The sequence below is a fragment of the Dendrobates tinctorius genome, unplaced genomic scaffold (genome assembly GCF_039654945.1).
Source record: "Dendrobates tinctorius isolate UK_male_01 unplaced genomic scaffold, ASM3965494v1 ptg000121l, whole genome shotgun sequence".
Classification (NCBI taxonomy): Eukaryota; Metazoa; Chordata; class Amphibia; order Anura; family Dendrobatidae; genus Dendrobates; species Dendrobates tinctorius.
Window position 1 is genome coordinate 6729273 of NW_027361789.1, and position 18308 is coordinate 6747580.

The 18308-nt window shown below is 43.9% G+C and overlaps 1 long non-coding RNA gene across 1 annotated transcript in view; it reads left to right on the forward strand.

The window, feature by feature from the left end:
- Window positions 1–18308, forward strand: part of LOC141046840 (uncharacterized) — a 160003-nt gene that overhangs the window by 47670 nt on the left and 94025 nt on the right. The window contains exon 2 of the long non-coding RNA XR_012219676.1: window positions 8392–8728. This is a non-coding gene — a long non-coding RNA (uncharacterized lncRNA). The remainder of the gene's footprint in view (window positions 1–8391; window positions 8729–18308) is intronic.

The window sequence follows — 18308 nt, forward strand, 5'->3', positions numbered from 1 at the left end:
ATCCTAGAATTGCATTTGCCTTTTTGCTGCTGCATCACACTCGTGTTCAGTCTCTGATCTACTAGTATACCCAAGTCTATTTTACATGTACTGTTGCTTAGCCCTATTCCTCCCATTCTGTATATGCTTTTTTCATTTTTATTGCCCAGATGTAGTACTTTGCATTTTTCCCTGTTAAAAACCATTTGTTAGTTGCTGCCCACTGCTCCAGTTTATTTATATCTTTTTGAATCCTCTCTCTCTCTTCTCTAGTATTAGCTATCCCTCCTAGCTTTGTGTCATCAGCAAATTTAAGCAGTTTACCCTCAATTCCTTCATCTAAGTCATTTATATAGATTTTGAACAATACAGGGCCCAGGACAGAACTCTGTGGTACACCTCTTAAGACATTCTTCCAACTGGATGTGCAGCCATTTACGACTACTCTTTGGGTCTGATCACTAAGCCAGTTATGAATCCACCTAAGGGTGTGTGCACACGCTGCGGATTCTGCTGCTGATCCGCAGCGGTTTTGGCCCAGCTGATCCGCAGCAGTTTCTGCCGCGATGTACAGTACCATAATATCCTATGGGAAATGGAAACTGCAGACAGTGCAGATTTTTCCAAGTGGATTTGCTGCGGTTTCTAATCCGCAGAAAGAATTGACATGTCAATTCTTTCTGCGGATTCCCCTGCGGTTTACCATCTCCTCTAATCCGCAGATAAACCGCAGGTCTTTTGACCTGCGGATTTACCTGCAGATTTTGCAAAATCCACGCGGATCAATTCGCAGACCAATCCGCAGCGTGTGCACACACCCTAACAGTTGCCTTCTCCATTCCATACTTAGTCATTTTTTCAATAAGGATGGTTTGAGATACTTTGTCAAATGCTTTGCTGAAGTCAAGATATACTACAGGGTGGGCCATTTATATGGATACACCTACATAAAATGGGAATGGTTGGTGATATCAACTTCCTGTTTGAGGCACATTAGTATATGGGAGTAGGGGGACTTTTCAAGATGGGTGGTGACCATGGTGGCCATTTTGAAGTTGGCAATTTTGGATCCAACTTTATTTTTTTCCATGGGAAGTGGGTCATGTGACACATCAAACCTTAGTGAGAATTTCACAAGAAAAACAATGGTGTGCTTGGTTTTAACGTAACTTTATTCTTTCATGAGTTATTTACAAGTTTATGACCACTTATAAAATGCGTTCAGAGTGCTGCCCATTGTGTTGCATTGTCAATGCAACCCTCTTGTCCTACTCTTGACACACTGATAGAGTGTGATTGGTTTCTTTAACTCCAATATTTTTATTACTTAGATTTTCTTGTCTTTGTTCTTCATTTCCACTTCTAATAGCAGAGTTCTCAATAGCATTTGTCAGGTGTATGGCTTTTTATCGCCTTCTGCTTCCCTTCCCACATTGTTTTAGTTTAAAGCTCTTCTGAGTGTAGCAAGGCGACTTCCAAATACATGTTTCCCAGTCTTCGTAAGGTGCACCCCATCTCTAGCAAGTAGTCCATCGTATAGGTAATTCGCTCTGTGATCCAGAAATCCAAATCCTTGCTGACAGCACCATCGATGTAGCCAGTTGTTCACCTGCAGAATCTTTTTCCACCTCCTTTTTCCATGGCCATCCACTGGGAGGATGGATGAGAAGACCACCTGCGCTCCCAGTTTTTTCACTTTCTTACCTAAGTATTCAAAGTCACTGCAGATGGTTTCCAGGTCCTTTCTTGCAGTGTCATTTGTCCCCACATGTATTAGCAGGAATGGGTTGTCATCTGTAGGTCTGAAGAGTCCTGATATCCTGTCAGACACATCTTTAAAGGGAATCTGTCACCTATTTTTTCATCTATAAGCTGCGGCCACATCCGTTAGGGGCTTATCTACAGCATTACAGAATTCTATAGATGAGCTCCCGATGTAACCTGAAAGAGAAGATAAACAAGTTAGATTATACTCACCCAGGAGCGGTCCGGTGCGGTCCTGGTCCGATAAGTGTCGCGGTCCAGGTCTGGCGCCTCCTATCTGCATTAAATGATGTCCTCTTCCATGCCTTCACCATATATTACCACCACAGAGTGACTGAATAAGATCACTATATTGATCATTAACAGTAAATACAATACTAAGGGAAAATTACACTCATACCATGACAAATAATAGATAGCAGTCATATACAGGCACTCTGTAGACTGGAAGTGTATACAGCACAGGTAAATCCAGTGATTCTGTAGACTGGAAGTGTATACAGCACAGGTAAATCCAATGACATCTCCAAAAGGCATTTTTTCTTTTCTCTTATGACTTCTTCCATGAAGGTATCATCTCTAAACAATGCAACACAAAGACATTCATTTCAGGCCACTTCTACAGTAGAGCTTCCTCCCAACTTCTACACAAACTACAAAGTGCCACAATGGTCCATCCCCCCACGTTGTCCCACACAGTAAGGCCTGTTTCACACATCCGTATGTTACCATCAGTCAAAATCCACCGTTTTGCAAAAAAAAGGATCCGCCAATTTGCTTGGCGGATCCATTTTTTTCCCATTGAGTTGCATTACCGGCGGATCTTGACGGATGGCCATCCGTAGGATCAGTTTCTTTGCGGATCCGCCGACATGCCTGGACGGACAATGCAACGTTTTTTCGGGCGGCCTGATCCGCAATTTATATTGCGCATGCCCGGAGGACTTGCCTCGGCCGCAAATTTAATCCTAAACTCTATTCGGGCGGCTGAAAAATTCTCTCTCTCTCTCTGTCTCACCCAGACAGCGGTTCCTTTAAATTTCTTCCTTCGCCGGATCCTTAAAAAAAAACGGTCCGGTGGCACACGTTGATGTCCGTACAAAGGTGAATCCGTTTTCCGCCATTTTGTTGATTACGTCTGACAGAAAAAACTGATGTGTGAAACAGGCCTAATACCCACCTTTGGCTTTGGGGCCCATACATTAATACTGTCCCCTTTATACCTCCACACACTATTAATGTCACGTTTGTGACTCCATATTTTAATAGTGCTTCTCCTTGTGCCCCAAAACATCAATAAATCTCCACTTTGTGCCCCCCATACATTAAAGGGAACCTAACAGGAGATTCATGCTACTTTTGAATCTTAACGATGATAGTGAACAAGCCATAAGCCTAACAGGCTAATTAAGGTCTGAAACTTTGATCAAAGTTATCTGAGCACACAAATCTCCAAGGGTGCCCAAACCTTTTCATCAGCACATTTTCGTTTTTGTAAATTCACTAAAGGGGGTTTACCCTTATTTAATCTTTAAGATAAATAAATAATTAAAAAAATGATGTGGATTCCCCCCTATTTTTGATAACCTGCTAAGGTAAAGAGGACAGCTGTGGACTTATACTATCGGTCTGGGAAGGTCCATGGTTTTTGAGCACTTTCTTGCCTCAAAAAAATAAGCGCCCACAGCCGCCCCAGAAACATCCATTAGATGCATCAGTTCTGGTGCTTGGCCCAGCTCTTCCTGATTGCCCTTGTGCCTTGGCAATCGGGGTAATGTTTTATAGGGTTAATGTCAGCCTTGTAATGCCAGCTGGCATCAAGCCCAAGGGTCAGCAATGGAGAGACATCTATCAGACACCCTCATTACTAACCAGTAAGGTAAAAGAAAAAAACACACAATTTTATTTTAACCACCCCGACTCTAGCCCTGTTTCACCAATTAATTTAAAAAAAATATAGTCCAAAAATTCTGATATAGACCATAAATGGGAACCTTAAAGACATAAAAATAGTGAGAGGTAAAAAAAATAAAAACAAGAAACACGCCCTCACTTATTAATTTATTATTTTTAAAAAAATCCCTGCAGCTCTGACGTAATCCATGGCATTCCCATGACATCTACTGAGTCAGTACTGCAACTTCTGGAGCGTTGTTCTGAGAACAACACTTCTAGGTCACTCCCGGTCATATCTCCCAAGCAATGACAACAGTAACTCAGTAACATCATCACCCTGAGACATGACCGGGAGTGACATTTGGTTGCAGAATCAAAGCTGCCAGCTCCACTGAGACACAGTGGCTCTGAACCATGGTGACATCAGTAACTACACCGCTCATCAGAGTCGCCAAGTCTCAGAGATAAAAGCAAAAGAATGTGGAGAAGTACAAAAGATAATATAAAAGGTATAAATTTATAGAAAAAACATAATCATGAAAATCATATAAATCCAAGTAATGAAAAAATATATGAACAGTACAAGAGACACATTAGCATGGAGATCAGGTAAAGAGCAGCGTTTGCAACCCAATTATATCATGGTAATACATAGCAAAGTGCATAGTGCAAGCCTATAAAATGAAGACAAAGAATAAGGAAAATAGGAAATAGGGTGGTAAATAGTATCTGGAGCAAGAGTGCCTCAACCTAGTACGACCACCCCATATCCTATAAATTCTTACCCATAGTAAGTTGTGTTGGGTCACACATGTCTCTCCTGCGCTATGAGCTTACAATTCAAATGGGTACGTAGAACTGATTAAAATCACCTGCTGGTTAATAAGAGAAGAGCAGAAACAGGCTGGAGGCACTCACACCTCCAATAGTAAAATATAGAGAAAAAATCTGAGCTATTTATTTATTAATGTGAGTGAGCTCTAAGTGTTATTATTTTAAAAGGGGAAAATATACAGATTGAGAAGAGGTTGTCCAAGTAGTAGATAACCCCTTAAACCTAATGTTCTAATTGCATTCTCCATTCTTCAGGAAATATATTTGTATTTTGACAAAGCAAGTTAATTAAGTGATGAGTATGTCCTTGACAGCCAAGTTGCTTAGTTCATGGTTCCTGCCAAAGATTTTTCATGCCTCCACTGCTTTATCTACTGATTGACAGGGTAAGAGGAGGCAGAGGCATGTAAAATCTATGGGAGGCACCATACATTGACACACGGCAATGACAAGGGTGCACCGACCACCTAAATAGCATATTTGATTAAAATAACTTTTTTTTCAAACTGGAGACGATGGAAAGAAACTAAATGTCCGACTTTATAAGGGCTATATCGTCTACATTTTGTGCTGAAAGTCTTGCCTTTAGCATTCTTCTAATAACACTTTAAGCCTGCAGAAAGAAAAGCATACTTTATTATTCTGAAGCAGGATTGTATTAGTGGTCTTAATATGGGAACCGGTATCCATACTGTGACCCACTCAGCTTAAAACGTCAGCACTGTATTATAACGAAGAAAACAACGCTGTTCTCCAGAGGATACGCAATGCGAACACATAGTCATTATTGGCCCCTTTCTGTTTGACAGGAATAAATTCAGGGAGAAAAAGTAACTTTGTTACATACTCGCCTCTGTTGGTGATGCCTTTTTAATGGGCCAAAAGATTTTTACTCTGCGAGAAACTTAACCTCCCGTGTTCAAAGGGTGCAAAATAATGAACAGGTGCCTAGAACATGCTACAATTACAGGAATGAATTTCTGAGATACTGCTGCCTCGTCTGGCCTGTTATCACTTGGTATTTCTGTATTATTCATACTCACTTCTAGCATAGATGTGGAGCAGAATACAAAGATTATTGCAAAGCTAAAAAGACAAATCCACTTATTACTCTTTCTCGCATAAGTAAAAATAACAGTTATACATCAAAATATTCACTTTACGATTGCTATTCTTATTCTAAAAAAAGCACAAATATATTACTGTACAGTATGTAATTATATTAAATATGTCAACCTGACCTGTCCGTCAGGATTGTATACTATACACTCATCTGTCCCATATAACGTAATGTTTCTGTGTTATTCAGATTCACTAAATTTAGGCAGCTTGAGTCTTCAATAAGGCGTTTCAGAGAGGTCATTCTGACCAGTTTCACTTGTGTAGCCCTTACCCACTACCAACTATCTTGAATCACTTTTTTCTCAAAGCCAAATGCAAAAGAACCTTGATGTAAACTAAAAACAATAAATGGCATTGCCTCCTGCTGTTCTGCTCCTTCCTCCTAGAACACTTTTCGTATATTCTTTATGCCTCTGGTTTCCCAGCTGTTAAGGTCTTCCTGTACTGGTGGCCACACGGTGTATACAAGTAATAGGCCACATATGTGTTGCCACAGTTCAAGTATTTCCCATACAAACTGCATGGTGGTTTATGACAGCTGTTCGGTTATGGTGTGATGATGTAGACAGTAGTAATACTTCCCAAGTGGCTCACGACACTGTCGCACCCTTGTCATATCCAGCTGTGGCCTAGTTGAGAACAGCACTGGCTCTCTAGAATGTCCCTAGTCAGGGAAATTAAAATTTTCCAAGCAAGTAATGCTCTATCAGTCTATCCAGTTTATCCAAAAGCTGAGTTTTCTTCTTTTTTTTAAGATATGTTACACAAAGGTTTTTTGACCAGATTTTTTGAGCGGATCTTCTTCAAATTCCTCTTCAAAAACCATTTAAAAAATGCTTTGGACTCTTTCTATTCTTTGTTATGGGACATCCACTTGGCTAATCATATGAGGAGTTTTTAGACTTTTTCCTTTCTGAAGATGTTTAAAAAAGAGGCCTGGTGGAAAAAAAATACATGCCACTTTTTCTTGATGGAATCCAATGCAAGCTAGGCACTGTCATTTCAAAAAGGGTGCTAAAGCTGCTCCAGGAAAAAAAATTCTTCCTGGAGCATTTTCTGAAGCAGTTTTGAAGAGCTTTGGAAAACAAAAATGCTCCAAAAACTCTCCAAAAATGAATATTTATTGAACTGTAACAGTATAGAAGTATTTATTGAGTAACAGTATAGAAGGTTACGAATAACATAATATTATAGGTAGATGGTTGACCCAGCTTAGGGGAAGGAATTTTTTTCCCTATGGAGAAAATTGGCTTCTACTCTGTGGGTTTTTTGCCTTCCCCAGGATCAACAATGCAGAACAGCTGCACTAAAAATAGGCTGAACTAGATGGACACAAGGTCTTCCTTCAGCCTTCAAAACTATGTTACTATGTTTTTTGCTTGAAAAATTTGAGTGCCATAAAAATTCTGTTGCCAGGAAAACAAACTGGTGGGTCCAGATCCAGAACAGCACTTCCCATAGTCCTTCATTTACTATAATACACTCCCCATAGTCCTCCATAGTCCATACAGTATAATGCACTCCCCATAGTCCTCCATATAGTAAAATATGGCCCCAATAGTGCTCCAATGTATTATATACGTACAACATAATGCATAATGACAGCCCCCCTGAAACTTGGTACCAGTGGCACTACGTGACTGGCCCACAGGTGGCTTCCCTATAATAATGATGATGTACATGTTTCTCATGCCACTACCACATCTTTAGCACTTAATTTAGTTTACAGTTTTTTCAAAGCAAACAAATTATTCTCAAAAACTCACCTGTGGTCAATCAGGATAACATCCTAAGAGACATTACTTTGGGGGGAGTATAGATGTGTTTCCAGGAAGGGCTGCTCTTTGGGCAATATTTTGTATCCCAGTTGAGTGGTCTATGAATGACTATTTCTGTCAAACTTTTGCATCTTAGAAGAGTAAGGGTATGTGCACACGTTGCAGATTTGTGTGCAGAATTTTCTGCACAAAAAATGCATCTCCTGGCAGAAAACGCAGCTGCAGATTTCACAAACTTCATCGCATTTTTGTGCTTTATTTGTGCATATTCTATGCTGTTTTAGTGCGGTTTTTCATTGCAGTATTCCACCTGTGGATTTCTAGAATGGAGCAGGTGGAAAACTGCAGCAAAAGCTGCTCTTCTCATTCCGCACCAAATCTGCACGGAAAAAAAGCAGCATGTGCACAGCAGATTTTGTTTCACATAGGCTTTAATGCTACTGTACATCACATGCAGTTCTGCTGCGTATACGCAGGGCCAAATCCGCTGCGTATATGCAGCAGAATCAGCACCGTGTGCACATAGCCTAAGTCATGTTTGCAAGGCTACATAGAGCCATAAAGAAATTATATTGTTTATAAGAATCTTTTTGAAGCTACATTGACTATAGCTCATATACAAAAAAATCAATCCTTAAAAGATACTTTATAACTTTATTATAAAGTATCTTTTAAGGATTGATTTTTTTGTATATGAGCCATTGAATAATTAATCCAGAATTATATTTATTAAGAATTTTTGCTACATTGACTATACCATCAATTTGACCTGTTTCTGAATATACTTTTAAAAGCTTGTTAAGAATTAAAAAAAATGCTTTTGGACCTCCCCCGTGCCAGGGCCGTGGGGTACTCGGTACCGGGCCCAGTGGATTTCAATGGGAGATGTCGCAGTGGCAGTGGCCCGGTCCGTGGCCCTGGGGGTCCATTGTAAAAGGGGGGAAAGTTAAGCATGTGGATGATGACGATTAAAGTTTATGAGTGAATGATTCGTGACGCCACCTTGATGCCGTTTCAGGAGAGGACTTTTGGATCATCTCAAGGATGCTCTTGCTCTCCATTCACCAATCAGTTCTTTGGAGGAGGCCATTTGCATGGATCAGAGATTGTGGGAGAGAGGAGTAATACAGTGAGAGATTCCAGTATATCCTGCCAAGTCCGAGGTTATGCCATATACGGAACCGGAGATTGGGGCCACTAATCTCAAGTAAATGGAGAGGATGCGGTGATGTGAAGGGAGATTATGCTTTAATTGTGGAAATCTGGGACATTGGAAGAAGGACTACCCCTCTTGCTCACCGACTAGCAAGCTGCAAAGTCTGGGTGATTGTCAAAGAGGTCATCTAGACTCTCAGGTACCATTTTCCTCATTTCAAAAAATTCTGTTAAAGGTGGAACTTTGTTGTGGAGATGGTTACGTACCCACTTCAGCTTTGGTGGACTGTGGGTCATCCATGAACTTTTTTGACTCTAGTCTGGTGTCCAAGAGTAAGTTAGGGAGAGTTAGGGCCCCGTCACACATAGCAACTCAACAGCGATCCCGACAACTATATCAACTTGTCCGGATCACTGGTGAGTCGCTACATGATCGCTGGTGAGCTGTCAAACAGACAGCTTCACCAGCGACGCCAAGCACGCGGCGTCACTGTGTACTTTAGTTACCAGCCCGCTGATGCAGGGAGCTGATAATTAAGGTACACATCGGGTTTCTAAGGGGCGTGCGTCACTTAGAAACCCAATGTGTACCTTGGTTACCAGCTCCCTGCAACAGTGCGCTGGTAACTAAGGTACACATCGGGTTTCTAAGCACTGCCCGGTACTTAGAAACCCTGCATTTACCTTAGTTACCAGCGCACTGATCGCTGGTCTCCCGCCTGTCACATGCAGCGATGCATGCTGGCCAGCGGGAGACAAGCGACCAAAAAAAATGTCCAGGGCTTTCCATCAACGATCAGCGATACCGGCAGGGGGGCCGGTCGCTGATAGGTGTCACACACAGCGATCTCGCTGGTGAGATCGCTGTTGCGTCACACAACTTGTGACTCAGCAGCGATCTCGCTAGCGAGATCACTATGTGTGACGGGGGGCTTTAGGCTAAAGACTCCCATTCATATAATTGCCATTGATAAGACACTGTTGGCTCAAAATCTGGTTAAGGTTGTCTCTGAGGAATTCCTCCTCAAGGTGTGTTCCTTGCACCAGGAACAAATTTCATGTTACGTTCTGGATAACCTTCCAGCGGGACTGGATTCCCCTGGTTACAGCTGCATAATCCTGGTATAGACTGGGAATCTCGTGATATTGTTAAATGGGGTCCTAACTGTTCATATGGTTGTCTTTCTGCTGTTCTGGTATCTTCTCTTAATCTGGAGGGTATTCCGGAGTACCTAAAAATTTTGGAGACGTGTTTTCCGAGAAAGAAGCTGAGGTCTTGTCACCACATCACCCCTATGATTGTACTATTAATCTAATTACGGGTGCTAAATTCCCCAACGTCCGTTTGTACAATCTGTCTGGCCAAGAACGTACCACTATGAAAGAGTATATCTCTGAAAGTTTATGCAAAGGTAACATCCATCCCTCTGTTTCACCTATAGCTGCTGGATTCTTTTTCATTACAAAGAAAGAGGGTGGTTTACACCCTTGCCTCGATTTTCGGGAATTAAATAAAATTACGGTGAGAAATACCTACTCACTCCCGCTCATCCCTGATCTTTACAATCGATTATTGGAGGCTAAGTGGTTTTCCAAGTTCCATTCAGGAAGGGGACGAGTGGAAAATGGCATTTCTCACCTCTGAGGGTTTGTTTGAAAATCTATTCCTGCCATTTGGTCTCATGAACGCGCCTGCGGTGTTTCAAAACTTCATTAATGATGTGTTTTCAGATTTCATTGGGCACTTTATGGTGGTACAGTATATCTGGATGACATTCTTATTTTTTCGCCTGACAAAGAATCTCACGTAAGTCATTTATGTGCGGTTCTTCATAGGTTACGAGAGAACTCTGTTGTGAATTCTCTCTCTGGCTTCCCCCTCTGGTGATTACTGAAGATAGTGGAGCTGGTCAGATTGAGAGTTCTCTTTCTGGGCTCCCTCTGGCGGTTACTGGAGGTAGTGGAGCTGATCTGATTGACAGAGACTTGCCACCTGATAATGAGGAAGACGATTGGAGATCTGGGGTTTCTGATTGGGATTTAAGACAGCTGACTCCCTCTATCCCTGCTGGTGATTTTCTTCCTGTGCCTTCTGAGGTCTGATGTCTCCTGCTCTTTCCCTGCATGCTCAGCTAAGTGGTTCATTTGCTATTCTGTTTGCATTTGATCTGGTTTTGTATATCTCTGCTTTGTGCAGGTCAGCTAGCTCCGGCTGGGGCAGTGCTGAATCACTGCCCATATGTTACTGCATGTGCCAGTTTGTTTTGTCCCCTTTTATATTGGTCTCTTTTTGCTTTGCTTTCAGAATATACCAGAGTGCTGATATAGTGGGGGCAAAGTTGTGCGACTTCAGTGTTTTTGTGCATCAGACGTGTTGGACTTTTTGCAGGGTTTTTTGCGTGATTGCAGACCGTGTCTTTCCTTTGCTGTCCTGCCTAGGCAGTGTGGGCCCCATCGTTTGCTCAGTCTATTTTTCTGCCTTCGTTTGTGTTTTCATCTTGTCTTACCGACAATATATGTTTGGGAGCTATCTATTCCTTTAGGGTCTGCTCCGAGGCAGTTTAGATTTCCCCTTTCTTGCTTTAGGCTTAGTTTGCTCTCCAACTGTGCCGAGGCATCTAGGATCATCGTAGGTATGCTCCATGGCTACTGCTAGTTGTGTGGACAGGATCAGGGGTCTGCATCTGCTTAGTTACCAACCTCTCTGGTTTTCTGTGGCTTAGCCTGGGTGTGCTGTCCTCCTCGGTGACCCATTCATAACAGAACTCCCTGTTCGCTAAACCTGAGAATTGTTCATTTAATTTCCAAGAGCTTTCCTTTCTGGGGTTCATCCTCTCTGCCAATGGGTTTTGTATGGACCCCGGAAAAGTACAGGCCATTGTTAATTGGGTGCAGCCTAGAGACCTTAAAGGTGTTCAGCATTTTTTTGGGTTTCGATAATTATTATCACAAATTTATCAAGAGGTTCTCTCAGGTGGTTAAGCCACTGACTGATCACACTTGTAAGGGGGCTGATCTTAAGGTCTGGTTGTCTCTGGCAGTTGAAGCGTTTACAGCAATAAAGAAGTGTTTTATGTTTGCTCCTGTGTTGGTTCAGCCCTATCCGTCAGAACCATTCATTGTAGAGGTGGATGCATCAGAGGTGGAAGTGGGGGTGGTGTTGTCTCAGGGACCTGTCACTTTGACTAATTTAAGACCTGTGCCTTTTTCTCCAAGAAATTTTCTTCGGCGGAGAGAAATTACAATGTTGGTAATCGGGAGTTATTGGCCATAAAATTGGCCTTTGAAGAATGGATGCACTTTTTGGAGGGTGCTGTCCATCGTAAAATGGTGATTACGGACCACAAGAACGTGTTGTACATTGAGTCTACCAAATGTCTACCTCCTAGGCAGGCCAGGTGGTCGCTTTTTTTTCACATTTTCATTTTTCCATCATCTTTTGGCCCGGTTCCAAGAAGGTCAAGGCCGACCCCTTATCTCGCAGCTTGGATCCGATATCACCTCCCGAACCTCCTTCCTCCATTCTTCCACATGGGGTGGTCGTTGTGTGGGTGTCCTCTGAATTAGAGCTTGAAATTTGTGAGGCTCAATCTCTTGCTCCACCGTCATTGCCTGATAACAAGCTCTTCATCCCAGTTCAATATCGGTTGAGTATTCTCTGGAAGTTCCATGACTCTGCTCTCAGTGGGAATCCTTTGGTCTCGGCTTCCAGAGAGCTATTGTTTTGGTGGTCCTCCATGTCTTCTGATATCGCCGTGTTTGTGTCTGCTTGTGATACGTGTGCTCGTGCTAAAGTCTCCTATTGCCAGCCAGTCGGGAAATTGGTGCCATTGCCAATTCCGGATAGACCTTGGAATAATTTATCCATGGATTTTATCACTGATCTCCCTCTTTCCAATGGCAAGACAGTGGTCTGGGTAGTGGTTGACAGGTTTAGCAAACGATCGCATTTTGTTCCCTTGGCAAGACTTCCTAACGCTGAGACACTATTTAAATTGTTTACTGAGCACAATGTATGATTGCATGGTGTGCCTCTGAACGTGGTGTCTGACAGAGGGGTGCAAATCATATCTAAGTTTTGGAGGGTGTTTTGTAAGAGATTGGGTATTAGTTTGACTTTTTCCTCTGCCTACCATCCCAAGACCAACGGTCAGATGGAGAAGACCAATCAGTCTCTGGAACAGATTTTGTGTCTTGCTACGTCACAGCAATATGATTGGTGTTCCTCATTACCCGTGACTGAGTTAGCATTCAATAATCAGGTAAATCAGTGCACTGGCACCTCTCTGTTTTTCTGTAATTACGGTTTTCATCCCCAATTTGGTGAATTTTACAGGCTGGATTTGGGGTGTCTAGGGGCTGATTCGGCAGTTCAATGGTTGGGGGAGGTTTGTAGGAGGTTCAGAGGAACATTGAGGTAACCCAGGGCAGACAAATATTTTACTCATAAGCGACAATCTGCAAGACCTAAGTTTCTGGTAGGAGATAAAGTGTGGTTTTCTATCAAGAACATTCATCTGAAATTTCCTTCCGTTAAGCTGGGTCCCAAGTTTACTGGTCTGTACGAGATCATTGAGGTTGTCAACCCACTTGCCTTTCGCTTACGCTTGCCTCTATCACTTTGGATCTCCAATGTATTTCAAAAGTCCCGTCTTAAATCGTTTGTACCTTCTTCTACTGAGTCTCCACCTCCTTCGCCTCCTGTTTCTGTGGATGGTCAAACTAAATATGAAGTTGAACGTATTGTCGACTCTCAGATGGTTCACAGCTCGCTTCAGTGCTTGGTACATTGGAGGTGTTATGGTCCAGAGGATCAATCTTGGGTCCCGGCACCATCAGCCCATACTAATAGGTTGGTTTGCGCTTTTCATACGTGGTTTCCTGGGATACTTGGGGGTCCAGAAGCACCCCTTGAAAAGAGGGTTCTGTCATGATCCAGGCTGGGTTTTAGTTTGTCTCTCCTTTACTGGTCTGGTCATGTCAGGGGTTAATTTGATGTGTATACATCAGCTACAGCCAGCTCCCAGCCCCTGTATACATCACCACAGCCACAGCCAGCCCCTGTATATACATCAACCACAGCCAGCTCCCAGCCCCTGTATACATCAGCTACAGCCATCACCTGTATATAGATAAGCCCAGCCAGTCCCCAGCCCCTGTATACATCAGCCACAGCCAGCCCCTGTATACATCAGCCACAGCCAGCCCCTGTATACATCAGCCACAGCCCCTGTATACATAAGCCACAGCCAGCCCCTGTATACATCAGCCACAGCCCCTGTATACATAAGCCACAGCCAGCCCCTGTGTACATCAGCTGCAGCCACTCCCTGTATACATCAGCCCAGCCACAGCCAGCTCCCAGCCCCTGTATACATCAGCCCAGCCAGCCCCTGTATACATCAGCCCAGCCAGCCCCTGTATACTTCAGCCCAGCCAGCCCCTGTATACTTCTGCCCAGCCAGCCCCTGTATACTTCTGCCCAGCCAGCCCCTGTATACATCAGCCCAGCCAGCCCCTGTATACTTCTGCCCAGCCAGCCCCTGTATACTTCTGCCCAGGCAGCCCCTGTATACATCAGCCCAGCTAGCCCCTGTATACATCAGCCCAGCCAGCCCCTGTATACATCAGCCACAACCACATCCAGCCCACAGCCACAGTATATATCAGCCCAGCCAGCCCCTGTATACTTCAGCCCAGGCAACCCCTGTATACATCAGCCCAGCCAGCCCCCAGCCCCTGCATACATCAGCCCAGCCAGCCCCTGCATACATCAGCCACAGCCAGCCCCTGTATACATCATCCCATCCAGCCTCTGTATACATCAGCCCAGCCAGCCCCCAGCCCCTGTATACATCAGCCCAGCCAGCCTCTGTATACATCAGCCCAGCCAGCCCCTGTATACATCAGCCCAGCCAGCCCCTGTATACATCAGCCCAGCCAGCCCCTGTATACATCAGCCCAGCCAGCCCCTGTATACTTCAGCCCAGCCAGCCCCTGTATACATCATTCCAGCCAGCCCCTGTATACATCAGCCCAGCCACAGACCCCAGCTCAGCACCTGTCCTGTCTCCTGACACTGTAGATTTCCTCAGGAGCATGTGGGTATGCTCCTCTGGATGCCTGAGTTGAGGCCGTCACTGACCTGATAAATTCAGGTTCAGCGACGCGCTGCAGCCAGGGACGGGAGCAGGAGACGGGGAGAGCAGAGGGCTCTCTCCACCCACAACGAACATCCTGATGTTTAACATCAGGCGTTCTTATTAACCCCTATGTACAGGGCACCCGGGCCACTGCACGCACCTGTAAAGCCACCGTGCCCAAAGATTTAAAGGGCCAGCGGCAGGAAAAACAGGTGACCAGGCCCAGGCCTCATGATAGGTGCGTGGCGCGCCACTGCTTCCAGGGGGGGCAGCTGCCCCCCCTGCCCCACAGTGAGTACGCCTATGCTCTGGTGAGTTCCTGATTTATCTTTCTGCGTACATCTGACCCTACCCGTGTCTGTTTACCCTCCTTCTGCCCACCCCTGCTCCTTATCTCTCTGTGTGTTTGGATTCCCCGGTATTTGACTTTGTTTCTCCCTTCTTATACCTCTGCTACTGACTGGTACTGACCTGTTTCTCTCTCCTGACACAGTGTTTTGGACTCCCTCCTTTGTACTACGTTACTCTCTGGTTACTACTTGGCTCTCTGACTATTCTGCTGCCACCTAGTGGTTCTTTCGCTTTGTTACTGCTGGTCTGCTTGTGAGCTGGATATTCAACTCTCCCTCATCTCTGCTGCTATCTAGACGAGTTGGTGTATTCTGTTTTAACCCTCCATATCACAGTGTGACACTTATTACTTTGCGATCACTATTACCCAAGTGACCCCCAACCCTTATATTTGATTTGCGGTCTGGCCTCTTGGTTAATATTAGGTCTAGCAGTGCCCCCCCCTTGTTGGGTCCTGAACTAGTTGTGAAAGGTAATTGTCTCTCATAGTTGTCAAAAACATACTACTTTTGCTGGAACTACAGGTTTCGGTTCCCCAATGTTTTTCAGGGTAGTTGAAGTCCCCCATAATAATGACTTCTCCTTGAGTCGCTGCTTCATATATTTGCTTTACGAGGATATTTTCTGTTGCTTCCATTTTTTTGGAGACTTAAAACAAACCCCTATCAATAATTTATTATTTTTCCCCCTCCCCTTATCTACACCCACAGGGACTCTACATTTTCATTAGATTCACATTTTTTCCCCCTTTCGGGTAAGTGCACACGTAGTTTTTAGGGTGTGCGGATTTTGTTGGAAAATCTGCAGGTAAATCCGCAGGACAAAAGTCCTGCGGTTTATGTGCAGATTAGCTTGTGGTTTTGCCATGCGGTTTCACACCTCATAATGATAAGGTGTGAAACCTCAGCAGAAACTGCACAAAGAATTGACATTCTGCAGATTGTAACCCGCAGCAAAACCACGCGGAAAAATCCACACCATGTGCACTGCGTTTTTTTTTCCCCATAGGAAATAAAGGTACTGTACAACGCAGCAGAACCTGCTGCAGACCCGCAGAGCCAAAACCGCTGCAGATCCACAACAGAATCCGCAGCATGTGTACATACCCTTAAAGAGATTTTTTTTTCCCCTTCAGCAGTAAACCACCATGCAGCTCAATGCACTTCCAAAAGATATTCCTTGTTTCATTTGTGATGGTGGCTTGGATGCTTATCAAGCCTCGACTACCCTCCTTTCTGTTGGTGTACAATTTTTGGGTGTTAGACTTAGCGTGGAGACCTCAATGCATTGTGAGGAGCTTTTGTGTCTTCACGTCTGCAGCTTCCATATATATTGTGAGGGGTTGACACGCTTAGCTGCTCCTCGAGGTAGACACAGTCACATGTGTGGTTAAAGACTCTGGGTGGTTTATTGCATCATAAATCAGGAACCCAAACTGGTAACAGATAAACAGCCTGTCTGGCTCTAAAAGAAAGTTAAAAGTTCATACACCGTCTTGCCCACAATGCCCAGTACTTCTGGGACAACACCTATGGCAGCTCTCACAGGAGCTTCAGTATGGAGACTTCCTTCCTCCACACAACACAGTGTCCCGCCCTTCTCTGACTTACCCACCATGAAAGCCAGGCCCATCAGCAACTGGATTGCTCTCAGCACATATCATGCTGGAGAAAACACTTATGGCTTTCACATAACGCAAGAGAGCAATCTTTGTGACACATATCTCCCTTCATGTACGACCAGTGACCCTGTCACAACATATATAAATATATATATACAGCAGGATGGGGGGACCTGGTTCAAATCTTGTATTGATGCCCATTGGACTCTAGTTACGCTGGCACAGCTCTATGACTGAAAGCAGAAGGCTGCCAGGAGGGATAAAGTTAATTTTCTCCAGGTTGCCTGGCTTTAACCCCTTTCCTACATTAGACCTAAGTCCCATGGATGGAATAGAACGTCATAGCGATCAGCGGCACCCCCCGTGGGGAGCGCCGCTGATCGCGGCCGTGTGTCAGCTGATTATCACAGCTGACACCCGGCACTGTGTGTCAGGGGCGGTCACGGACTGCCCCCGACACATTAACCCCTGGCACACTGCATTCAAACATGATCGCAGTATACCGGAGAATCAGGGAAGCATCGGCAAGGAGGGGACTCCCTCCGTGCTTCCTGAGACCCGCTCAGCAGTGCAATGTGCTGCGCTGCTGTGGGGCCTCCTTCCCTGCAGGTCCCCAGATCCAATATGGCCACGGGGGGCCTTCGGGGGCCTGCAGGGAGGCAGCTTCCTCAGTGCCTGCAGAGCGCAGGCACGAGGAAGCCTGCTGCAGTGCCTGTATCACATCGCTGATGTGACACAGCGCTGTGTGATGTGTCAGATCAGCGATCTGACATGACAGTGATGTCCCCCCCGGGACAATGTAATAAAGTTAAAAAAAAAGTGTAAAAATAATTTCAATCGCTAAATAAATTTAAAAACAAATATTCCCTAATAAATTCATTTTTTGAAAATAAAATAAACAATAAAAGTACACATATTTGGTATCGCCGCGTCCATAACAACCCGCCCTATAATACTGTCCCACTAGTTAACCCCTTTATTGAACCTCTTAAAAAATAAAAATAAAGAATGAAGCAAAAAATAATGCTTTATCATAATACCGCTGAACAAAAAGTGCAATAACGCGCAATCAAAAAGACAGATATAAATAACCATGGTACCACTGAAAACATCGTCTTGTCCCGCAAAAAACAAACCACCAAACAGCATCATCAGCAAGAAAATAAAAAAGTTATAGCTCACAGAATAAAGCGATGCAAAAATAATTATTTTTTATATAAAATTGTTTTCATTGCATAAAAGCTCCAAAAAATAAAAAAACGACATAAATGAGGTATCGCTGTAACCATACTGACCCGAGGAATAAAACCGTCTTATCAATTTTACTACACGCGGAACAGTGTAAATGCACCCCCCAAAAGAAATTCATGAAATGCTGGCTTTTTGTTCATTCTCCGCCCCAAAAATCGGAATAAAAAGCGATCAACAATGTCACGTGCCCGAAAATGGTCCGAATAAAAACGTCAGCACGTCCCACAAAAAATAAGACATCACTCTGTGGGTCAAAATATGGAAAAATTATAACTCTCAAAATGTGGTGATGCAAAAACTATTTCTACAATAAAAAGCATATTTTAGCGTGCAACAGCTGCCAAACATAAAAACCCTCCATAAATAGTAAATCAAACCCCCTTTTATCACCCCCTTAGTTAGGGAAAAATAATA